At 51.5% G+C, this 25,257-nt stretch overlaps 1 protein-coding gene and 1 long non-coding RNA gene across 2 annotated transcripts in view; one reads left to right on the top strand and one right to left on the bottom strand.

Annotated features, from left to right (window-relative positions):
• The first annotated feature begins 17,336 nt into the window (after positions 1 to 17,336).
• On the top strand, positions 17,337 to 23,311 carry LOC115496340 (uncharacterized). The gene is made up of 2 exons (XR_003961805.4): positions 17,337 to 18,012; positions 22,908 to 23,311. It is a non-coding gene; the product is annotated as an uncharacterized lncRNA (long non-coding RNA).
• EPHB1 (EPH receptor B1) overlaps positions 18,146 to 25,257 on the bottom strand; it is a 75,809-nt gene continuing 68,697 nt past the window's right edge. Inside the window, exon 17 of the mRNA XM_030279928.4 lies at positions 18,146 to 18,474. The gene's annotated coding sequence lies outside the window, so the exon portion shown is untranslated. The remainder of the gene's footprint in view (positions 18,475 to 25,257) is intronic.

Genomic DNA, 25,257 nt, shown 5'->3' on the forward strand with positions numbered 1-25,257 from the left:
GTGAGCAATGAGCAGAATCCATCATTTCCACAGGTTTTTATGGCCACCATAAATTTGGAACACTTAGGCCTCAGCTGCCTCCCCTGTCTCTCCAAGCCCATCTGTCGGTTCCTGCAGTCCTCCCTCCAGATCCCAGCACTGCAAATCCCTTTTCAGGGAAAACCAAAGCAGGTCAGGGCTTCTATGAGATCACACAGATGTGGCTTTGGGGTGACCAGGTACCTGTCAGCTCTGCACGTGGTTTCCCTCACTGCTGGATGCACCATGGACAAGCCCTCTGACACTGGCACAACCACTAAAAGCCATTTAAAAATCTGTTTTGATGAGCACTCCCAGGCAGATGCTTTGAGAAGATCTCCTGGTGCAGGCTGCCCCTGCCAAGGCACTTCCCAATGTATGTTAATAAAGGATTCATTTCACGGATATTTAAAGCATGCAGCCTAGCAGGTCACAGAGGCAGAGGTGAACATGCTCTTCAGTGAGGCAGGTGGAATATTTTGGGGTGTTTTTATGATTAGATGATATCAATCTGTCTACTCTCACAAATATGATCTGGCTCATGTGGTCATACACACATTTAACTCAGTCTTCATAACACCTCAGGCAGTGATAAGGGATGGATTTCTCATAAGATTCCTGACATAGAAGAGGTGTCCTTTGTCTTTGCCTCCTTTTATTGCTTTTATTTCACCTGTTCCTGCAAAAAAACAAAGCAGTGCCATGACCCAACAGATATTTCCTGGAGTATATCAGAGACTCTTGACTGTGTTATTTCCAGTCATGTGCTGGGAAAGTTCTCCACTGCAATGAGCCCCTACTTCCAATTTCCTGACCTCCATAGCATCAGATTAGACTAGTCTGATCTTTACCAGATACTTTGAAAATACAGAAATGTACTGTGCTTGCTCCCACTCAGGACACAATTCCCCTGAGTATTAAGATAAAATTAAAATTACCCATTTCCATCCACTGCAGCTGCATTTGTCCTGCTCACCTCTTACAGGTTCCCTGCAAAAATGTCATCCCATGCAAAAGTGACCTCCCTGCATTATCAGTGTGCCACTTGAGACCTTCTGGATATCCTTGATTCAACCCCAAAATCCCTGCCCAGGATGCTTAAAGGTAGTGCCTTTAAGGGAGTTCAGCTGATAGACATCAAACACCATATCAAGTTATGACACATTTTTAACTGTTGTTGATGCCCAGAATAACCTTGTTGATGCATAATCCCTGAAAAAAAAAAAGTCACAGTGACAGCTGGGCACAAAATATTCGAGTTCTGCTAAAGATCTGGCAATATCAGCTGGATCATAACCCAGAGCAGAGTTCACTTCATTTTCAAGACATTTCATGAGACAGTCTTTACACCATCTCAGTTCATTACTTCTGCGGAAAGATCAAGGATAACACTGGGGTTTGGAGATGAAAGAACTTGGCAAGTCACCTTCTCTTTTCTCTCAGGAAGGGAATAACCAAAGAACAAAGCCACCTCGTTTAAGAAGGGCTGTTGGACAAATCACTTTTGAGGGGGTCTGTTGTACTTAGAGCTGCTAAAATTCCTCACATAACTACCCACTTCAGTTCCCAGGTCTTGCAGTCCCAAAATCCACTGTATCATTTCAGCTCTGCGCCTCTGATTACTTGTAGGTTTTCCTGAAGTGTGACTGTGCACTAATACCCAGCGCTGAGAATGATTTTAAAATGCCAGTGAGTTTTTCTTAACCCAATTTCCACAGTCCCCATCAGTTACACACAATTAACAGGTAATTATAGGCAGGTTCTGAGACAGCAGCCTGCCTGCAACACTCCCCTTGCCCAACATGCCTAACACACCGTGCAGCTCCACCTTCACCAGCCAGGAGACAGGAAAAATGGGAACGGGATTGACCCAATAACCTGAGACTTGCTGTAAAAATGTATCTCTGAGTTAAACATTCAGAGCATACACGACCAGAGCACCAGCAATTACTGGATTTGTTACTGCCTCAACTATCATGACAGGCATTGAAATAAATCTCATTTATATGACACACAGTCATCTAGAAATGCTTTTTTTTTTTTTTTTTAAGAAATTCTTTTAAGATGTCAATGCGCTACACATGGCTCCGTTTTGAGACCTCTCCAGACTGGAGATCAGACAAGATATACAAGCCTTTCAGCCTGCCAGGTTTCATACTTGTTAGGAGTAAGCTGAATTCAGAATTTTCTGCACGGTGCCTCGTTGAATGCGATTAAGGAAGGCCTCTTGCCACCAAACTTTGGCTGCAGGGATCCAGCTCCCCCTCTCCCATCATCCTGCAGCGTTCCCTAAAGGCCGGGCTCATCACGGCTGCGCTCCAGACGTTCATGTGCATTTCCCTCTGTAGCTCAGGCCTGGGATGTTTCTCTGGAGCCTAAAGCACAGCCCAGATGTTTCTCCTGGCCTTCCAAGCATCCCCACAACATCTGGTATCCCCCGTGGCCTTGCTCACCACACTGCCACAACCACAGCGGGTTGGAAGGCAGAGCGGGCTGGGGAGGCTCTCGGTCGTTTTGGTGCATGGATGCCACGATCTGAGCAGTAGGGTACTGATGTCCAAACCTGTGCCAGGGAAGGGTGAGCTTGGATATCAGGAAAAGGTTCTTCCCCCAGAGAGTGGCCAGGGTTTGAACAGGCTCCCTAGGGAATGGGCACAGCCCCAAGGCTGCCAGAGCTCCAGGAGAGTTTGGACAACAATCTCAGGGATGCCCAAGGTGGGATTGTTGGGGTGTCTGTGCAGGGCCAGGAGTTGGACTTTGATCCTTGTGGATCCCTTCCAGCTCAGCCTATTCCATGGCTCTATGAAACTCAAGAGCATCTACCTCAAGAGGTCCTGCCTCCGAGTTCAGGGTGCTGGCACTCCTGAAAATCATAGTCCTAAGGCAACAGCTTCACCTTCATGTCACTCTTTCCTTAAACACTTTGGAAAGGGTCATTCTGGCAGATGGGAATCATCACATCCACCCACCGAGCAGCAAAGAAACCACTTGTTACTTTCCTCCATTTGTGTATCAGGCTCCCACAAATTACAGCTCAATTAGGCTCTCCTAGAATCTATCTCACAGCTCTAGGAGAACGTGGTCCCAGCAACTGCGCTCTACAGGCAAGCTGAGGCAGTAAATAGAAAGGGCTAATTGGGGAAGGGGGGAGATGCTGTTTCCTGATGTAAAAATAACTGACACTTCCAGGAAATAATGGTATAAATAGAAAATTAAGCCATTCCTCCTCCAAAAATATTTCATAATTATGTGTCATAAAAATAATTAGGTTATGGTGAATTAGTACAAATGTTTACAACAAAATTGCCATGCAAAACATTATGGGTAATAACATGCTAATTGCTGTAGAAGCAAAAGCTGATTATGTTTCAGCAATATTAAAAGTTGCCAACTCAGCGCTACCATCCAAGCTCCGATATCTCTGAGCAGCATTAAGGACACAGGAGAACTGGTGAGGAGAGAAGGACACGGCAGGTGGGCGGTCTGAGCCCTGCCCTGCCAAGCACTCCCCTTGCTGGGTGGCAATTCCTAGAAAGCTCACGCCAGGAAATCCTCAGGGAGCACCTGCAGAGGAGGAGGCGTCACCCTTGCCCCCTGGTAAGACTGAGTGAGCCTCAAACAGCCAGGAGGGGACTCAGCTGGGGCTGCCCAAGGCTGTCCTGCACAGCCAGCTCCCAGCCAGAGCCAGATGGGATCTGGGTCCTGTTCTGTGCAGATCCTGTTCCGTGCAGAGCAGCTGCTCTGCCCCAGGGCAGCCGGCCAGGCCTGCAGGACCCCCTCCCTAAGCCTGGGCAGGATGGTGCTGAGGCTGAGCTGATGTGGATTTTTCACCCCAGGAGCTTGCCATGGGATCTGTGGGATCTGCAGCAGCAGCAGCCACTGCTTAAAGATGGCTTTTCCCAGCATCAGTGACCTCCTGAGAGCTGAGCTGTCTGCACACACATCTCCAACCCACTGCTCACCCAACCCAATGCTTTTTGGGTTGGATCCCCTTGATCCAACATGGCTCAGGAGAATCGGGGTCTGAGTATTTCTAGAGCTTGGGCAGAGGTTTTTCACACATGCCCATAAATCTGTTTGGTTCCTTGTCCCCTTGTCAGCAGATGTGGCAAACTGCTCAAGGGAAGCACTGGGTAAAGTGAAAGGTGTGAATTTAAAGCGCATTGCTTTAAAGTTAGGAAATCCCTGCAGACTCTTCTCACTCAGAACAGAAGTGACATTAATTGGGTTTACCAAGCTCATTTCCAACACAAATGCTAATAAACCGGATTACATTTTAGTGGGGGTGTTCACACAGAACTTCAACATATTTTAGCTAATCCTCTTTCTGAGTAAATTTTCCTTAAACTCTCTAAGTGTCCCATATTACAGTTTCTCCCGCAAGGGAGTTGCTGAGTTTTACCACTGAAAACTTGATCATCTTTGTCCTTGTTTTATTAGGTTGGAAATAAGTATCTTTCCAAAAGGCAGAAATTTCTCTTTCTCCTTTTAGCAGTGCCTGGAGCCGAGGCAGTTCTCAGACCATTACAGACCTGGGGAAATTGTCCCAGGAGCAGGTAAAGCTAATCCCTAGTGGGAGGTGTCCCTGCCCACGGCTCGGGGGTTGGAACTGGATCATCTCTCAGGTCCTTCCAAGTCAAACCACTCTGTGATTCTTTGTGTGGACCCCTGACACCTCCGCAAACCCCGCAGGCTGCCGCGATCACCCTTGTGTGACACCACGGGCATTGACGCCGCTCCCAAGTTTGCAAATACTGGATGAAAGGCGCCATGGAAACGAAATGGTGGGGTTTACTTTTTTTTTTTTTTTTTTTTTTCCTTTTTTTCTTTTTTCCACAAAGCGTGGTTTGAGATGCTAATTGAGCCGCTGTTTGAGGAGGGGCTGAGCGGTGCATGGGCTCGGAGCCGCCCCTCCTGCGGCTCGGCGGCGCTGGAGCCCGGCCGTGCGCTCATTATGCACCGAGGCACACCGGGCAGCTCCCGGCAGAACGCCGGCACCGAGGTAAACCGCTATTTGGAAACAAAGGAGGGCTCTCTCCATCCTAATTAGCGGCAGGTTGCAGGGAGCAGCGGAGGAAGGCGAAGGTCACTTCCCACAAGGCTCGGCTCGGGATGCCAGAACACCCACTTAATTCAGGCGGCTCAGCGGGCAGAGTCAGACCAGGGCAATTACACTCCCTGGATTTCCCCACGGAAGGGTTTAACAATGCAACTCTTGGAAAGAAAGGTGACTGCAGGAGCTCTTTATTCTGCCACCTTGGAGCAGGGGAAGCGCAGCCCACCGCGCTGCCGGCTCGGCAATGGCACGGCTGTGTCTTTGTGCCTCTGCGCCGGGAGCCGAGCTGGGAGGGCCGCCTTTCTCTCCGCTTGCTTTCTCTTTATTTTTAACTTGAGAAATGAATAAGAGCAAATTTTAACATTTAAAAAACAAAGACAAAAAGAACCACAAACGTGAAGACCCTTTGGAGTGGGTTGAGTTCCCTCTGAGTACTCGCAGTTTTCTTCCAGATGCTGCCGGTGAGAATTAACCTTTAAAGGAACCATCTAAGCATGAACCCTGGGAGCCTTCTCGGGAGCAGCAGCTCCTCTGCTGGGGTAGTCCTTGCGTGGTGCAGCCCAGGAGTTCAGCTGTTCTGTTCAATGGCTCACTGCACCCCAGCCACCTCACACAGACAGCTCTTCCGAAAGGTCAAAGCGTCTTTTTTGCCCTCAGCTGATATTTCCTCCCTGCACACACTGCGGGTGATGTGTGACCACATCTGCCCTCCTATCGCACCTCTCACAGCTCCTTCACACAGCAACTCCCCCTCAAAGCATCTGCACCGCCCCTGGCACCTTTTGCTGATGGCAAGAGCATCTCTCGGGGCGGCTGTGCAGGAACACAACCACCTTCATCCCTTCCAAAGACTCCAGAGCAGGGAACTTTCAGTGGGAAAAGGAAGACTGAGATTTTTCTTTAGTTCTTTATTTTTAGCCTGATAAACAAGGGATACAGACACCATCTGGATCCTCCCTCAAAGGTTTCAGATCCAACATGTTGTCCAGACCCCCCTTCCCTGTTTCAGCTAACAGCAAGGGATCACCAGCACATACTGGATAAGATCCACCCCAATCCGTCCTTGGATGGGAAACAGCTTCAGCCAGCAGCTCAGCAGGAGGCAGAGCAGCCATGGGGTTAGTGCAGCTTTCTTTGAATCATTTGTGAAATACGTTTCAGATCACAACCTAGAATCCTAGCTCTTCTTTCCCCCCAACATGCTCCACACTGTTCACAATCATCTCCCAGCATGGAGGAATCCAGCAGACCTTCTGCTTCCCACTCCTGAGCCACAGCTGCCTTGTTCTCCACAAACTCACCCTTGATGTTGGACCAGAGATGCCCAAAACATCTTTCAGAGCTGAGATTCCCCTCTGTTTCCTCTCCCAGCTGCATCAGCAGTAACTAATACTGAGCACTGGCATTACAGGGCTTTCCAACTGTTTCCAAGCAGCCCATAAAACAGCTGGCAGTGCTTGAGAGAGCTCTGGTGTCCGTGTGTCACAGCCATGCTTACTGTGCCCAGCACAAGGACCAAGTTGGCCCTGGCACAGGGCTGGGAACACATTGGGTGGTCTCAACAATGTGCCAGTCCTGCTCAGTCACAGGCTGGCACCTATCCTGGCATATCTCTTGGCATCAGACTGACTTTGCAGATCTGTGTGGCTGGAGATGAAAGTTGGAGTTTTCTTGCCCAGGACATGTTTCCGGGTCCTTTCAGAGAGTGCTGAGACTGTTTTAGGTGCAGGCCTGCCAGGAGCAGAGATGCTCAGTGGGGAAGGGAGGTTTTCCAGCAGGGATGTACACCTCTCCACCAAGCTGGAGATCCCATCATGCCTCCCTTATTCCTATTAAAATGCTGTTTGCCCTCTGGCTGCACTCACAGTGCCCCCTAGCCACAGCACTGGCCACTGGTTCCACTGGGATCCTATGGGGATGTCAACAGCTGCCTCTATTTCTGGAGGTCACGTTTGCTCCTCAAACCTCTCCCAAGTGATAAACCTTCAGTCAGGTGAAAGTACATCAGTACCACCACCATTCCCACCCCCAGCACACAGGGAAAGCACACCTTTGCTTCCAGGTCCCCGTGTCTCCATACGATCTGGTTATGGCAGATCAACCAACACTCACAACAACCAAACTTCAGCCAGGGCTCCCTGTTTGCCTCTTCTCCCTGTTAAAAGCCAATTCAAAAAGTCACCAAGTACCTCACAACCAGCAATTCACAAAATTGGCCCCCTGCAGCTTCCTTCTCCTTGACATTCATAGCCTGCAGAGCCCAGATGAAGAGCTGTTTATCTCTCCTCTTCCTCCTCCACACCTCCAGAGCCTCTGCTCCAAGTTTGAGCTGCTCCCTTTTTCCGGGCAGCACTGCTGCTTCTTCACCCATGTTCTCCCCAGCCCCACACGTTGCTGGGAGATCACTCAAGAGACAAGAAGCTGCTCTGCTCACACAACTTCCTCCAAGCATTGCACAGGGCATCTGCTGAGCACAGCAGCCCATCCCAACTCCACTCATGCCCTTTTTTTAGTGCATCTCTTGCCCCTACCTGGTTGAGGAGAGGAGGCAATTGCAGCCCAGCTCCCTCCCTTTGCACAGCACCAGAGCCAGGGAAGGCCCCTGGTGGATTTTTTCAAGGACAGAGGGTGCCAGTAGGACACGAACAGCAGCAAGGAGCATCCCACACCAGGCCAACACTTCCAGGGATGTTCCTACACACAGCTGCTGGAAACCACCTGGGACTTCCACCTGCTCTCCTGATGGAAAACACTCTGCCTGCTGTGTCCAAGCCTGCAGGTGGGAGGAGATGCCCATGCTCAGTGCTCTGCTGGCCAACACAACCCTCCACGCTGATGGACCTCAGAAACGCCCCTTCTCCACCGCCCACTGCTGCTCCCGAGCAATTAAACCCTGTCTGCCAGGGCTGGGCAAGATAAATGGTGTTTATTGGGATGGCTTTCCTGTGTGCCAAACATAAAACAAAATGCCGATCAATAGAGCTGCCTCACCTGATGGTTTTATTTCTCTTCTCCTCCCGCCCCCACTTTTAACTTTGCAGTGCTCTGGAGCTCTCAGCGGGGTTTGCACCGTGGTGATAAACCAACAGATCCTCATTAACCCGTGGGCAAGAGCAAGAATTTGCCTTTTCTCTCTCTTTCCCTTTTCCCTTTCTTATTTTTTTTAAAAACTCTCCCTCTATCAATATTTGATGAGGGTAATTTCAAAGACTTGTTTAGTATGATCTCCACATAAGGAGTCCTTGGGAGTGTTTATCACGTTCGAGGTATAATTACATTCAAATGCTGAGACACAGTTGCCAGGGTTACAGCTGCTGGTGGTTCCTCCAGCTTTTGTGTGTCTGGGGTTTCTCACCGCCCCCCGCGCACTCGCACACCCCACGCACTCCCCTCCTCCGGGGAAGCAGGGGAGGGGGATGGATGGGAAGCTCAAGGACCAGCAGTGGCCAGGGCAGGTCCCACCAGCACCTCCCAGCCCGAAGGGAAGTCAGCATTCCCTTCAGGGTGTACCCAGTGCAGGGGTTGGGGTCAGGGATGGGGTAGAGTTGAGCAGGGAGTTCAATGCTGCTGACAAAAATATTACAGTAAATCTCTCCAGCCATTCTCTTGAGTCCTGTCACTGGGGGAGGAGGGAGGTTTAGCTTGGATATCAGGAAAAGGTTCTTCTTCCATGGGGTGCTGGGGGACTGCCCAGACTCCCCAGGGAGTGGGCACAGCCCCAGGGCTGCCAGAGCCCCAGGAGTGTTTGGACAAGGCTCTCAGGGATGCCCAGGGTGGGGTTGTTGGGGTGTCTGTGCAGGGCCAGGAGCTGGATTGATGATCCCTGTGGGTCCCTTCCAGCTCAGAATGTTCTGTCGACTCAATGAACCTGCATGGCTGTAAAAGCTCCATGGAAGGAGAGGCAGCAATGCCTTTCCTTCATCCCTGGAATCCCCAAGTGAACTCTAAAGAGCCAAGGCACGAATTGCCAGTGACAGAGGCCTGCAGAATCCAAAGGGAAAGGTCCAGTGGTGCCAGCACTGGGACCTCCTTGCACTCTCAGCTTTCTCCACCCTGCCACAAGCTCCTCTGCTCTCCCCAGCCCAGGAGAATCTTCTCGAGAGGTACAAGAGTTGAGTGGTGCTCAAGGACACCAATTCTGTGTGTGCCAATGTGGGGACACAAACCCCAGCTGAGACAACACTGCGGGCATTTACCTGGCTTAAAGCAGATACACAGAGATGGATGGATGGATGGATGGATGGATGGATGGATGATGGATGGATGGATGGATGGATGGATGGATGGATGGATGGATGGATGGATGGATGGATGGAAGGATGGATGGATGGATGGATGGATGGATGGATGGATGGATGGATGGATGAGGGATGGATGGATGAGGGATGGATGGATGGATGGATGGATGGATGGATGGATGGATGGATGGATGGATGGATGGATGGATGGATGGATGATCTGGGCTGCCTGCTGGAGATCTGGTCTCACACTGCTGGCCATGCAGAGGGAAGGAGCTGCCAGCTTGAGCTCTTTGCTGTCATATAACCAAAGCCCAGCCACAGCAGCGCTGTGTGTGTGAAGCCACCTGACCACCAGAGCTGGAAGCAGCCCCTGCCCCAGTCCCTGCTGCCGGTGTGGACCTACTGGAATGTCCCCAAAACTCTGCTGTACTGGGAAAAAATTAAAACCTGAGCCTTTCCACCCCAACACCACATCCCATCCCTGTTGCAGCAGCGACTTGGAGATCTCCAGGCCAAGGGCAGTGCTTAAGGAGGCACTAACACCAGCCCTCAGGGAAGGGGCACCCAAGGATGAGCCATTCCCTGCTCCTGCCCAGGCTCTGGGGCTGAACTCGGGCTGCCCAGCCAGATTGACCCCCCTTCCCCAGCCTGCAGACAGGCAGAGGCTCAGCTCCTACCTGGCACTTCCTGGACAGCGTCAGTAAATGCAGTTTCAGTCAGTAAATGGCAGCAAGGAAGTGGGATTGAATTGCCTTTGTTCTAGTTCCAATTTTAAATAATATGAACCTTCCTACAATAGGCAGTGTTATCACTAATCCCCACAGTTGAGCCTGAAATAAGCTTACAAACCATGCAGTAGCACTGTGGGGAGAACAATTATTCCAACAAAGGATGGAGAGGGGAGGAAACAACCATGAGCTCCTTGGATTCGATGGAGGGTGAACACAATTGTTGTCAATTCACAATAAATAAATAATAATTTTTTTTAAAGCCACCAAAACACAAAACAAACAAACACCAAGAACAAATGCAGTGTGAAGGCCTGGTAAAATATTTACAATTATTTCAATGAAAAAAAAGGTACCTGCTACAGTCAATAGGTTGTAAAACAAATTCAGATGGAAGCTATTGCTTACCCCTAAATCAGCTCTAATGCACTGGCAAATGTGATTATCAGCATTCTGCGGGGAGCAGCAGCATCAGCATTCATTCCAGGTGTGCTCAGTGAAGGCTCTCTTGGCCACAGGTTCATTTGTAATTATTAAAATGCACCTTGTTAGCCATGCAGCAAGTCCCACATTTCTGGGCAGCGGTACATACAGTGTTTGCTTTAATTTATTCTGTGCAATTTCTGCATTATTTTACTGTGTCAATGCCACAGTGCAAATGAGAAACTCCATCTCAAAGGCTCCAGAGGGAAGAGAGCTGAGCACTCCCTGTTACTGGTGACTTGGAGCTGGCATGTCCTTTGTTCCTGGGGAAAGCTTTTCCATCAAGGACAAACAGCCAGAGAGCTGCCAGCCACCGTGGTTGTTCCCACTGCCACGGTGGGAAAGGGACCAGCTCAGTGCCTGGGTGCACAGCAGGGGGAAGGCAGTAATGTAGGGAAGGGGAAGGCTGGGTATCACCCTCAGGACTCACAGCAGCATGCTGGTGGGCCACCCTGTTATCCAAAATAACAGCCAATACACAGAAGTGACAGAAAAACGGGGAGAGAAGACAGTTTGTGGTGTGAGATGTGAGATATTGTGAAATAGTTTGGGTCATCCAGTCCCACCCCTGCCATGGGCAGGGACACCTTCCACTGTCCCAGGGTGCTCCAAGTCCCAGCCAGCCTGGCCTCAGACTTCCAGAGATGGGGCAGCCACAGCTGCTCTGGGCAACCTGTGCCAGGGCCTCACCACCCTCACAGGGGAGAATTTCTTCCTAATGTCCCATCTAAATCTTCCTCTGGCAGTTGAAAGCCTTTCCCTCTTGTCCAGCAACACCCCCAAGCCCTTTCCTCAGGGCTGCTCTCCATCCTCTCCCCACCCAGCCTCTGTTTGTGCCTGGGAGTGCCCCAGTCCAGGTGCAGGACCTTGCACTTGGCCTTGTTGGACTTCACCAGAGGAATGCAGGATGCCTCATCTCACTTATCCAAGAGGAGAGCAATGGCAAACCCAGGTGATAAACCCTGGAGCAGGTCTGCCTCAGCTGGAACCAGGAGCTTTGGAGGAGAGGAGCACCTGGACACAGCTGCAAGGGAAGATTGGCTCTGTTAAAGGGCTCAGCACAGGGAGATAGAGTCATGGGATCCAAAATCCCCCAAAATGCCCATTACCATCCCCAAAGGAGAGGGCCAGGTGGAAATCTGATGTAAGATTTTTAAATATCAGGTAGGGAGGGTGAAGACATTGGGATGAGGGTCCAGAGGGGGGTAAAGAGCACTGCTTGGTGGCCTCACCTCCCAAGGCAGTGGCACCAGGCATGACACTTATCAGGGGAAGGGAATGGGATTGAGGTGAGCACGGAGCATGTCTGAGCATTCAAATTACAAGCAGGGCTTGTAAGGGACAGGATCTGACATTTAATGCCTCTGTTTGCAAAGTGCTTGACATTCACGATAACAGGAGCGGCACAGGCAGGCGGGGAGGGCTCTGGATTCCTGGGAAAGCGAGTGAAAATCAGCCTGGTTTTCCCTCTCCAGTGGCTGGGAACATCCCTGGGAGATGCAAAGGCAGGGAGCTGTGTGCCTCACACAAACACCTGGAGCACCCCTGGGATGGGCTGCCTGCAGACTCCTGGAAAAGTCACCTCATCCCCTCGTGCCCGAGCTTTCCTCCCCAGAAGATGGATCATCCATCCTGCCCCACGGTTCCACAGGAGATGTGCCACGTGTGTGGAGCACACACCCAAAGGAGCCAGGCTTTGATCTTATCTGGGGCTCTGAGGAGCCATTAGAAGAGAAATAAAGTTCAACGCTCAGTCTTTTCTTGGAAAGCTGCAGACTGGATGGAAATAACTTACTTTAAGGTGCCTCTCCTGACAGCAGTTCAGGGAGGGAAGAGGGGAAATCAGAGTTACAGCTAATGCTTGGCAGGAACTGGAGGCTTGGAACCAGTTTTAAGGCAGGGCTCAGCCTAGAGGTGCCACCACTGGTGTGGGCAGCTGGGTCCTCAGCAAGAGGTGCCAAGTCCTGGGAGGTGCCCAGATTGTCTGGACAGGGCTTGGAGCAAGCTGGGATGGTGGAAGGTGCTTCTGCCCATGGCAGGGGTGGGACAGGATGAGCTCTGAGGTCCCTTCCAGCCCAAACCATTCCATTATCTCCTTCCCAGGACAACTCTTATCCCACACTGGCCTCCAGAGGTTCTCCTGGCATGGCTGGAGAGTGGCCTGCAAGAGCAGAGCAGTCTCAGGGTGTCCCCCAATAGTCCCAGGTTTTGCAGGGCAGGGCCTGGCAGAGCTGAGCTCAGGAAAGGTGATGACAAGACTATTCAGTATTGACACAAAACAGTGTTGTGACCACATGTGAACAGTTAATTCGACTCTAGTGTTAATGGGCTGTCCAGCACAGAGACGGGGCTGGTGTGGTGGCAGGGGAGGGGACAGAGCCCAAGGTCCCCAGAGCACAGCACAGATCCTGCTCTCTCAGCCATCCATCCAGCTATGTCTGCTCTTAATTACATTAAAATAACACTCTCCCACCTCATTTTTTATTATTAGAAATGAACAGATTTAAAGCATTTCCCCTCAAATTATGGTTCACCTGAGTAGATAATTAAAGGAGATACACTTCCATGTGTAATTACGCCTACTTCTGCTGCTGTATCAGGGCTTCAAAAATATTTGCAAAACAACTCAAAACTTTTATTTTGTCAGCACAATAATTGCTGCTTGTCAGGGCTATCGGTGCCAGCATCTGCTCAAACAGGAGCAGCATCTCACAGGCAGCCTTGCTGGGAGAAGGAGCAGCATGGAGCTGTAAAGCATCCCAGGAGATCTGCTGGCAGAACAGCTGTGCACACCACACCATGGAGCCAGCACTGAGCTCACCCAGGGAACAGCTCCTGGAAAGGAGAAGGATGCTGGTTTGAGTTTTGTGGGGAGCTGAGAGGCTGGAGGGAGCAGTGCAAGGTTTGTTCCCCGACCATCAGGTTGTGGAGACCCACAGGGACAAATCTCCACACACCGCTGGATGCACCTGGATTGGTTTGGCACACTGAAGGCTCAGCACAGAATCAGAATTCTAGGGTGGTTTGGGTTGGATGTGAGCTTAAAGCTCATCAATTCCCACCCCCTGCCATGGGCAGGGATACTTTCCACTATCCCAGGTTGCTCCAAGCCCTGTCCAAGCTGGCCTGGAACATCTCCAGGTGATTTTGTGCTGCCCCTGGTTACTCTTGTTTTAAGACACTGCCTGCATGTGCAGCCTGGTGAGCCTCACTGGTCAAAACAGGACCCACGTCAAGAACCACCCCCAGCACAATCTGCAGCTGGACACCAATCTGGGGGCCTGGTTGGCTTCCCAGAGCCCAGACTGCAGTCCCCTGGAGGGTCACCCACTGCCACCCGTGACATTGGACCCACCCAGTGTTTTCAGAGCCAAGTGACCAAACAGTCACTGACCAGAGAAGGGAAGGTTCCCTGGGAGGATGGAGCTGCTGGGATGAAGGCTGAGCAGGGACCAGCAGCATGGGGCCAGCACCAGGCTGGACATCACCCTGCTCTCCGTGCTGGGACATCCAGAGCCAGCTGATGCTCGTAGCCACTGCTGGGTGCCCAACACCCCTGGCTGTGGAACACCAGCTCTGCAGGCCACACAGGGTGCCAGCGTGCTTTGAAGTCCCCAAATCCACACTTGAGCTCACTGTGTATAAAGAAGATAAAATATCCCATCTCTCCCTCATAAGGGCATGAAGAAATAAATTCATTAGTGTTCATAAGGAGCTAAGAAACTCTGATTAGAGAGCCAGGAAAGGGCCCACGAGGGAAATGAATAATTTGGTGTGCAGGAAGAGGGTGGTAAATAATGCATGGGCTGCCTGGCACCGGGGAGCAGCTCTGGGTGTGGCACAGGGCCAGGCAGGGAACACATCCCCTGTCCCACAGCTGGGGTGGGGAATGGAATGCACCTCCCAGCCTTGCCTGGGACTTGAACGAGAGGATATGGGCAGGACTGCTGAGCCTGCCTGGGTCTTGAGCCAGGCAGCACAGATATTGGAGGGTTTTAGTGAGCTTTCCACTTCCCATGTTCCTTCAGAGGGGCATCAGCATCTTCCATTGGGTCCACAGGCAGCAGAGCCAGTCCCCAAAGCTGGGGTGGCAGCAGAGACATTTTCTCACCCCAGGTTAATGCCAGCACCCCAGGGCACCTTACAGGAAAGCACTCCCACTCCTCCAGGGCCAGGTGGGTGTGAGGGGCTGGTCCTGCAGGAAAGCATCCTGAATTGTCCCCATTGCTGAGGGCAGGGGCAGAGGAGAACAGCACAGGAGCAGCTCAAACATGTCCTCCACCCTGCCCAAAGCCCAGGTGGGATTTGCTCAGTCAGCTGGGTGAGAGCGTGTATCTGGGAGCTTCATGGAATCCTAGGATGGTTTAGTTTGGAAGGGACCTCGAAACTCATCCAGTCCAACCTCCCACTGTCCCAGGTTGCTCCAAGCCCTGTCCAACCTGGCCTTGGACATTTCCAGGGATGGGGCAGGCACAGCTTCTCTGGGCTACCTGTGCCAGGGCCTCACCACCCTCACAGGGAAGGATTCCTTCCCCTTATCCCATCTGACAATGCCCTCTGGCAGTGGGAAGCCATTCCCCCTTGTCCTGTAACTCCATCCCTTGTCCAAAGTCCCTCTCCAGGTCTCCTGGAGTCCCTTTAGGCACTGGCAGTGGCTCTGAGGTGTCCCTGAAACCTTCCCTTCTCCAGGTAAGCACCCCCAGCTCTCCCAGCCTGGCTCCAGAGCAGAGGGGCTACAGCCCTCGGGAGCATCTCCGTGGCCTCCTCTGGACTCATTCCAACAGCTCCATATCCCTCTTCTGCTGGAGGTCCCAGACCTGGATGCAGCACTGCAGGTGGGGTCTCACCTGAGCAGAGCAGAGGGGCAGAATCCCCTCCCTGGGTGCTACTGGTGGCTTTGGGGCAGCAAAGGGGGCAGCTGTGCAGGTTGAATCAGGGTAAAATTAGCTGCAATCCAGCTAAAATTAGCTGAGATCCAGCTAAAAGAACTGCCTGGAGTAAATCCTGCCCTGTCCCCGTCACCCTGGAGCAGAGGGAGGATGTGGTGTCACTTAGGAGGGTTATGGGGGGTGACCACATAAACAGGAACAAGTCCCTTGGCTGCAACAGGAGGTGACTTTCCTGAGAGCACCCCTTAAAACTTCTCCAGAGGGCCTGGAGGAGATTTCAACACTGCAGCAGCCTCAGACTGGCTCCATCCGAGCCCTCCTGGCTCTCCAGCACTGCTGAGCCTCCCTGGCTTGTCCTCCAGGAAAATCCCACCACTTTTAATAGGCTATGAGGCATCTCCATTAATTCCAGCAGATGCTGCCAGTTAATGTGGGTTGGCACAGAACTTTATCATCGGCCCATATTGCTCCAATTACAATTTAGCCTATGGTCCTCTTGGGCTCATCTTTTATTTGTCTTTCACTGCCAAGTGTGGGAGGGAGGGGAGGTGGGAGAGGCCAGGAGATGTGTGCCTGACCTCTCCCTCCTTCACTGCCACATGTCCACACAGCCAATACATCCCCAGCCACTCTCTTCCCATGGGAAGGGCTGTCCTTGGGCCAGAGCTGTAAATCTGGAATAAGAGCAAGAGTGTCTCACCAGACCGCCCAGTGAAGCCCCTCATTGCACCCCACGGAGCTGAGCACAGTCCTGCTCAGTTTTCTCCTTGCAGTGGGGTAAATAAGGATTTATTCCAGCGCCAGGGCTGGAGTTAGGCTGGCAGCACTCTGCTGTGCCGGAGCACCGGGTGCGTTGGGATTTCTGGGAGCTGCTGCGGGGTAATCGGAGCCAGCACGCGCCTTCCATTTTTCAAACCTGAGAGCCATGAAGGAAAGATTTTTCATTTTGAGGGTTAGGCGCTGTTCTGGCTGTGACAGTTGCCTGTGTCTGTATTGAAAGCTCAGGGAAAGTTTCTTTGGATGCTGTGTGGCCTCATAAATGACATCTTGCTCCAGCTGGGACGCAGGCGGAGATGGTGACTGGTTATCCCTTGGGGGAAATAAAGCGCAGCTTCCAGAGCCTGCAGCTGTGTAAACCTGTATCAGGGAGTGAGGGCCTGTGAGGGACTGGCTGGCCATATCCAGGCTCTGCCGAGGGCCCTTTGGCTCCCCAGGGTCCTTCAGAGCCCCATTAACCACCACACTGACAGCAGGGCTCCCCCAGACCCTGTTAAAAGGCTCTCCAAGGCAAACTACTTCAGGAACATCAAGCTGTCAATGTCTCTTGGTTACTAAAGGGGGAAACCTCAGAGAGCCTGTGTGAAGGACACACCCTCCCAGCACCCCAAATCCCAGAGGATTCAACAAACTGATTTAAACCACACCAGAAGCCCATTAAATCAAGTGTCTACTCAATTAAGGACACACAACTTCACTCTGCCCTCCATCAGCTGCTGCCTATTTGCATCTTGCATATCCAAAGATAGCAGAGACTCTCTGCTTTCATTTGTTGGGATGGGCTTGGCAAAAAAAGCATTCAAAACACCCAAACTTAAGTTCTACCCCTGTGTAAAGTGTGAGGCAAACCTCACTGTGGCATGTGAGCCTGGGACAGTGGAGTACTGCCTGCAGGGACCTGGAGCAATCCCCATCAGCACACAGAACTCACTCACTCAAAAATCCCTGTAATAAAGACATCCCAGCTATAATGGCCCTGGAGAAGCAGAAAGGATTGGAAATCTCCAGACATGAGCCAGGAGAACACCCCATATCAACACCACCACTGGTGGGACAGTTACAGGATGCCAGAGACTGCAGGGCTCTGCCAGTCCCACCCACAGCTGAAGCACTGCTTGTTTCCCTCCCCATGGCTCACCCCAGAACCATGGGAACCCCTCACCCCACCTCCAGAGCTCTCCCAGTAACAGCTCTCCTTTCTGAACCCCAAATAACTTCCTGGTGGCTGCTTATTTTTAATTTACAAAACCTTTAGCCCCTGTTTCAGCCCCTGGTGTTGGCTGGAGGATGTTCCCAGTGCCAGGAGGACCAGCTGCTCTCAGCATCACCTGGATCTCAGAGAATCAGAATATCCTGAGGTGGAAGGGACCCACAAGGATCATGGAGTCCGACTCCTGCCCCTGCACAGGACCACCCCACGAGTGTGTGTGACAGAGCTGGATGGGCTGTGGGACTGATCCCAGCAGGATAAAACACCCAAGTGCAGCCAACGCACGAGGAAGAATCCATTTGCCAGCCATCATTTACAGTAATCCTTGAGGAAGGCAGGTTGCAGTGGAGATGTATGGACAGGCTCCAGCAGGACGGGAGGCTGGGAGCCAGCAGGGACGGCTCTTTGATCCCAGGCAGCGCTTCCAGCGCGTTTCCCTGCGCCATTGCACACCCGGGCTTTGAAAGGCGCTCCGCACAAACAGCCCTGCCAGGAAAACTCCTTCTCCCGGCTTCTTTTGCTGCGAGCAAGCTCCGATAGGGATCGCCGAGAATAAAGTCACTTCATTTACAAACCGGGGAGCCAAATCTGATAGACATCAACATTCGAGGTAAGTCAAGGAGCGGTGGAGCGCTGCCAGCTCCCCAAATGAATATTCATGGCAATACTCCCCCAGCTCCGAGCTGAAGAGAAGCCGGCAGCAGGAAGGCTGCCCCTGGGAAGGGGAAGGCGAGGGACCAGGCTTATTTCATCCTTTTTATTGAGTGCAATTTTCTCTTTAGTACAATATTCTCTGAAAGATACTGTTACAAACTCCGACAATTTCAACACAATCAACAAAGTGGGGAAGAAGGGGAGGGGAAGAGCAAAAAAACTTCCAGGGGTTGAAATCTTTTACAGACATCTCACTGGTTATGTACAGGACAGGGTAGGGCTGGCCCGGGACACGCCGCGGCTCGGGGGGACGGGGACCGGGGCGCTGCGGGACCTCCCGGAGCATCCTGCGGTGGGAAGCGGCCCCTGGGGCTCCTCTCCGTGCTGCTGCCCCGCTGCAAGGCTGCACTCCACGCCCCTGCAAGGCAAGAGGAAGACGAGGAGAGGGTGAGAAATAGGCACGTCCAGAGCTCAGAGAGCCCCACCGAGCCCCCCGCACCCAGAGAAACCCAAAGGCTTCTTACAGCACATCCAGCCTCTCTCTCAAAAAAAAAAAGAGCAGGGATTAATTAATATGCTGTCAGAAAAGTGATGATTTCACTGAAAGCTCTCCATTTCTCTTCAGGGGGAAAAGGAAGGAATGGAAGAGATGGAGTTCTTTGTGAAGCTGAGTTGCTTTAGGGAGCAGAGGCTGGGATGCAATTTTGGGGGCGGGTGGGTACCTGTGTCCCCCCGCAGCCAAGCTGCCTTTCCCCCTCCTCCCACTGCAAAATGAGCCCCCCTGGGTGTAAAGCAGGAGCAAACCACCAGGCACCATCAAATAGCTTTTTCCAATGTAACAAAATAAAATCCCCATTCTCTCTGCTGCCAGGGGAAAACAGAAGGTCTGGGAATCAGAGGAGCAGCCCCAGCAACACCTTCTCCACACCCTATAACCAACAAGTACCACACAGCAGCAAAATCCCATTATTTAGCCACTTTGGAGAGGCAAAGATGCTTTTAATATACAATTGCACCTTGGAAACATAAAGGCAGCACATTAAATAACAAAGCAATTGACTGCTGGGTCCCTTTGCTGGGCCACAAAAAAACGGGGCTCACTGGCTAATTATTGCTGGGCATCTCTGTGCCTCTCCAAACATACCAATGCTTTCAGAAACCCACCCCAGCTGTGCCTGACATTTCACTCCTATTAAAATTCATCATTCTCCTGAATGGAAATAATTTTTTTCTTTAGCAAACCCAGGTAGTAATGAAAGTTTTATTTAGTAATGTAGTGTTTGGTGGAAAAAAGAGCAGAGAAAAGGGAAGAGAAATTGAGATTATCTTTCAAAAAAGGGAACTTCAGCTGGGGGAAAATATATTGCTGGATATTTCTTGGGTGCAGGGGGCCACTCTGCAAAAGGAGTCACACCTCAGCCCCTTTCCCCTGGGGCCTCCCAGAGCTCCATCCTCACCCAGGCACCAGCAGGGACATGACATGGCACTGCCACCCAGGCACTAACCCCAGCCTGAGTCCCTGACCACAGCAGCCTCTGGCTGGCTCCCAAATATTTAGGCTGTGGAATCTGAAGAGTTCAGCCAAAGTACGGTGGGGAAAAATAAGTGAACCAAGTGATTTGTGCACGTTCCACATCTGCCTGTCCATGGAAGCCCCAAAAGGATGCGATGTGAGGCTCACCTGGCTCCTCAGACAACACTTGCCATGGGCTGCACCTCCTGCTGTCAGTCCTGCTTGGCACTAATTAGCATAGATAATTGCACTGATGGTAACCATAATTTTCCTGCCTTCTCTCCCTACCTTCACACAAGGGTTCAATGGCCTAATGAGGCCCCTGAGGATAATCAGAGAGGAGCAGGTTCCCCCACCACAATGGCAGGTCCCGCACAACCTGAGGGGATGGGAGAGCAGAGAAGGAAAAGGCACAGCCCAGCTGCTGGATGGGGAAAGCTGCCGAGTCTTGTTTACTTGGGGACACAGAGAAAAGTTCACTCCAATTAATTTTTTTAAGTGGACGGGCGTTAATCCCCCTACACTTATCTAGAATTAATGCAGCCTTAAGTAGATTTTTGCCTAATCCACTTCTACATCCGCCCAAAAGGGCACTGTCTGTTTTGGGAAGGAGCAGAGTTCAGCTAATCCACTTAAAATTCACAGGGCTGGTTTGTTCAGATTAACCTCCTCCAGCATTAATCCTCCAGAGACAGGCCAGGAGACCTCACCACCATCCTGCCTCTGCCACTGATGGGCCACCCCCTCCATGGCTGTGTCACCTGCAATGCAGCTGCCCACGTGCTGGGCTCTGCAAGGACACGGAGATGTCCCCAAAACAGCCACTAGAGCAGAGCAGGGCAGCAGAGTGGGATGCCAGGGGCCTCAGGGCTGTTCAAATTCCATGGCAGAGGAAGGAGAGCAGAAGCAGCAGCGATGCTCTGACACAGACAGGGAGCAGGGGAGCAGCTGTGCCCGGGCTGGAGGGGTCTCACAGTGCTGGTCTGTGGAGGACAGCCAGCCAGAAGTGACAGCCCTGGGACACCACCCAAGTGCCAGCAGCTCTGACAACCCCAAAAGGCACACGTGGAGGGCATCATGGTCACCAAGACAGGTGCACTTCCCTCCAGAGCACTGATCTGCTCTGACAGGAACCAAGACACCACACTGATTGCCATGGATGCTCACAGCTCCCACCTCACATCTCCTCCTGCCAGGAGAGGAGGTCCTCTCCTGTTTGGAGCAGCTCCCCTTTCCATGTCAAACCCTGGGAAACCAGCACAGCCCATCAGGGCCCAGTGGTGGAGATGAGCCAGCAGATCTCCCCTGAGACACAGAGTAAAACTCTGAGGACATCAAAAATAGGAGAGCACAACCCAGCAGCAGCTCTCACACCTCCCAGACAGGCTTTGGAGGAGATTGAGCTCAGCTGGGAGAGGCAGAGTCATTCCCCCATGGCAGTACAGTTGATGATCCAAGATGATCCCAAAGGACCCCTCCAACACCTAAAAATTGGAAAAATATAAGCCAAAACAGGAGCAGCAAAGAAATCACTGACGGTGTGAAACAATTTGCCACAGGAGTCCTGTCAGTGTGGAGTTGGCTTCTCCCCCATCATCACTCAATAAGTTTCTGGCACTTCCAAAATTCTGAGGAGATTCACTGGGAATGATCCAAGTATTGGATCACCATCCACCCTGGCAGGATCCTTCACAGAAGAGGCACCACAGCAGACAATGACCTGAACATTGAATCCCCCTGCAGCTCCTCATGCAGCAGGGACATTGGGGCAGCAGGGATGAGCAGCACCTGGATGGCTGCTGGAGCTGGATGGGACTCCCTGGGTCCCCCCTTTCCACCAGCAGTTCAAGGAGGACAGGTGGCCTTGGAGCTACAGAACATTCCTGGGTCTGTAAATCCATTCCTCGCCTCAGAAGCTGATTGATCCTTTTTTTTAAACTCAAATTCAATGTTTAAGAGTAATGATTTCCAAGTGAACACAGAGTGGCTCAGATATATCGGCAGTTTTTATGGATCAGAAGCAAAAGCCTTAAATCAGACTTTAATGAAGAGAAACATGTCTCTCCCCATCTCAGAACAACAGCAGGGGCTGATAGCAGTGCAAAAACCCTTGCATAGGTGATGCCTAGTGATTTATCCCAGAACACAGGCCAACTGGGATGTTTCCACAGAGATGTCCTTGGGATGCAGGCAAACTTATTGGTGATATTCTGCAACCCAACCCCAACCCAACTCTGAATCAAACACCTGGAAAAGCAGAAAGCAGAAGAGATCGCATGGGACTCCGGCAAGGGGGAAGAATAGCCCTGTTTTCTCCTCAGCAAAGGAGCATTAGAGGCACCAAAATCTGACAGGCTCAGAAATAATGGTTTGAGATCACTCTTGTTTAAAAACCACTGCCTGCTGTTTTCATTGCAAGCCCTGCTCCGACTTGCAGAAATATTTAAAATTAAATATACATAAGTGCTTTCAAAGAACTGTTAATTTGAAGGTCATTAAATGGCATAAAATACATTCCCTTTTTTTTTCTGGAAAGAGGCACGTAATTATGCCATTAATACACGCTCTTCTTCCACATTCAAGCCTCAGAGATGCGAGGGGTTTGGGTTCACCTTCCCTGGCAGAGGCACAACATCTCCTTTTAATTACTGCCGTTGAGAAGCCTGCTGCTCCTCCATCACACCCAGGGATGGGGCCGGGAAAAAGCATGGAAAAGCCCCAGGGGAGAACAATGCAGCTGAATTGCAAATGGGGATTTTTGGGGGATGAGGGAAGTAACAGTGGGGCTGGAAATGTGGAGCCACTTGGCAACACCCAGTCCAGTTGTGAGGATCCTGCCCACTGATTCTCACACGAGACCTTGGGCCAAGCTCAGAGCAGGGGTTTGGTAGCCAAAAGTCTCTTTTTCAATTTAACACTCTATGCAAAAAGGATAAAGCAAACCCAGACACACACAAAAAAAAAAACCTAAAAAGACACAAAAGGGTTGAGGTTTTTACAGTTGCCATAGAAATGGAGAGAAGGAGCTGATGACTGCAGAGCACAAAGTGAAAGGCCAGGATCAGGGGCGAGGGTGAGGTGGGCTCACCCGGGCATGCAGCCTCATCCATGCATGGATATTCATGTGGGATGCAGCCAAAGGAGCAAGGCACTGTGACTGAGCTTCACTCAGGAGCAGTGGCAGCAGTCAGGATCCACCCCAGCAATGCCCCCCCCAACACAGAAACCCATCAGGACCCCGTGTGATGGACAGAGCCCAGCCCAAAAGAAAGGCCTGTGCAATGGGTCGTCTTTGATCCAAAACTCCCTTTTCTTTCCTTTAAACCATGACTCTGCAGGGAGAAAACAGCTTCTGAGCCATCCCTTCTCCTCTGTGATCAAAGAAAGGAAGTCCAACACCAACCAGCGTGGATCAGAAGACGTGAAATTGGACTGTTCATCTTTAGACCAAGGAAGAGACTCTTGCCAGAGTAGGAGCAAAAGAACAGCATCAAAGGCTGCCACCCAAGTCAAGGTGAGAGTCTCTTCCTTGGCATCTGACAAAGGAAAAGGAGGAACAGGTCAAACACAATGCTGCTGCCATGGCCAGGCAGGGACAGCACTGTCACTTCCAGACAGAAAGGCTTCACAGTTTGGAAAATTGATTTTATGTGGAAGAAAGCCCTCTAAAGTAACAGAATGGTCTGTCAGAAATCATCTGAAATTTTTACGCTGTTTTTCTCAATAAAAAGCAAAAACCAAACATGGCTATTTTGGATTTTCCCCTTTGTTTTCCACTAACAGACTGATGGCCTTTCATGAAATCTTTTGGTTGGGAGGAAACGACTTTCACTGAAAGGCAGGAGAACAGGAGGCCCGTGGTGACCCTCCCTCAAGCAATTCCCTTGGCCCATGATGGCTCTTCGCTGCAGGGATTTGGCTGAGCCCACCTGCTTGCTCTTTGCTCTGCCCAGAGCACCACCAGTCTGCTGCTGGGCTCTGGCATGACCCTGGAGGGGACACATACAGGTCCCAGCACAAGGCCAAGATGTGGGGACAGCTGGTTAGGAGTGGTGGCATATGGGAATCATCTGCCCTGACGCAGCTCAGGAGACATCAGGTGCTGGACAGCTGGGAAAGGGCAACAGAATGGAAAGGCCACCAGCCCTGGCAATGCCCAGGGCACTGCTGGTGGCCCAGAGCCAAGGAGCATCATCCACCCTGGGAAATTGAACCAAGATAGTCTTGGCATCTCTGATAGCACCTGAGCACCAGACAGCCTGGTTGACCCCTCAGGGGTACTTGGCCTGCTGGGTGGGATGGGCAGGACTGAATGGTTCATATTTCTTATTCACAATTAAATGGCCTCAAGCTGTGCCAGGGGAGGTTCAAGTTGGACACCAGGAAGAATTTCTTCACTGAAAGAGTGATTAAACATTGGAATGGGAGGTGGTGGAATGCCCATCCTCTGAGGTGTTGAAGGAACGGTGGACATGGCACTCAGTTCTCTGGACTGGTTGACACGGTGGGGATCAGTCACAGGTTGGACTCAATGGTCTCAGAGATCCATTCTCATGCTGTGACACTGTGGTTCTGTATTAAAGGGCTGCTGTGGTGTGCTGGGGCAGGGACAGCACCGAGCCGGCAGCAGCAGCTGCCTCACAGGTGCTCGCAGGGCTGGCAACAGCGGCAGGGGAGCCATAAAGGTGCAGTATTGATATTTAGCCTGTGTGCCTGTCACTCGTTCCTTTAAACGCCTTTAGCTTCCTTCTAATAAAAGAGAAATCATAAAAAAACCCACAAAGGACCCGTCAGTGCCAGCGAATACCAATGTGGCGGGGCGGTGCATTAGCATGCACGGCGCCCGCTCCATCTGCATGTTGTGTTCCGTGTGACAACATCCCAGAATGCAGATTTGGGCCGCCAACATCCCGAGAGGTATTAGCAATCGTCTATCAGACAGGAAGAGGAGCAGTCCCTGCTGTTGTAAACAAGGGGGGGTTTTCTCTGCCTCTTTCTCTGGGGGGAGTTCAGTGAATTGAAACAAGCTCATTCCTGCATCTTGTTAGTTCTTGTTCTTCGGCAGAGCACAGGTCATCTGCCTTGGGCACTGGAGAAAAAAACTGGAGGTGTAGAGAGCACCTCAAAAGGTCCTTCAGCTGCTGGTGGTGATGAACCATGAGCATGAACGTGTTCCTCATGAACCACCACGAACTGAACGTGTGCTCCTCACAGGATACACAGGGGTCCACCCAGCCACAGAGGACCCTAACAGCCCCAACACAGGAGGAACAGTGGTCCCACTCAGGAGATGTGCACAGTGATGGCAGCAAGCAGAGAACAGTGGCAGCAAGCAAATCTGGTGAGGCATCTCCAGGCATAGATGGGAATAAGATGGGGCAGATAGACATGGAGCAATGCCATGGTGTATCTGGATATGGGCAGCCCCATGACAAAGAGAGACATGGGGAAAAACCACAGGCCAGGTGGGCGTGAGCCATCGTCACAGCACTGAGGGACACAGAACATCACCTAGCACAGACAGACACGGGCTGAGAAGTAAAGCAGCCCCTGTAACACAGCTGGACACAGGGCATCCCTGTGGCTCAGGAACACCCCCAGGAGATGGATGGATGCAGGATGTCCCCATGGCACTAGCAGATGTGGAGTATTGCCACGGTGACGATGGAAGATGAGAGGGATGGAGGG

Source organism: Taeniopygia guttata, chromosome 9 (genome assembly GCF_048771995.1).
Source record: "Taeniopygia guttata chromosome 9, bTaeGut7.mat, whole genome shotgun sequence".
NCBI lineage: Eukaryota > Metazoa > Chordata > Aves > Passeriformes > Estrildidae > Taeniopygia > Taeniopygia guttata.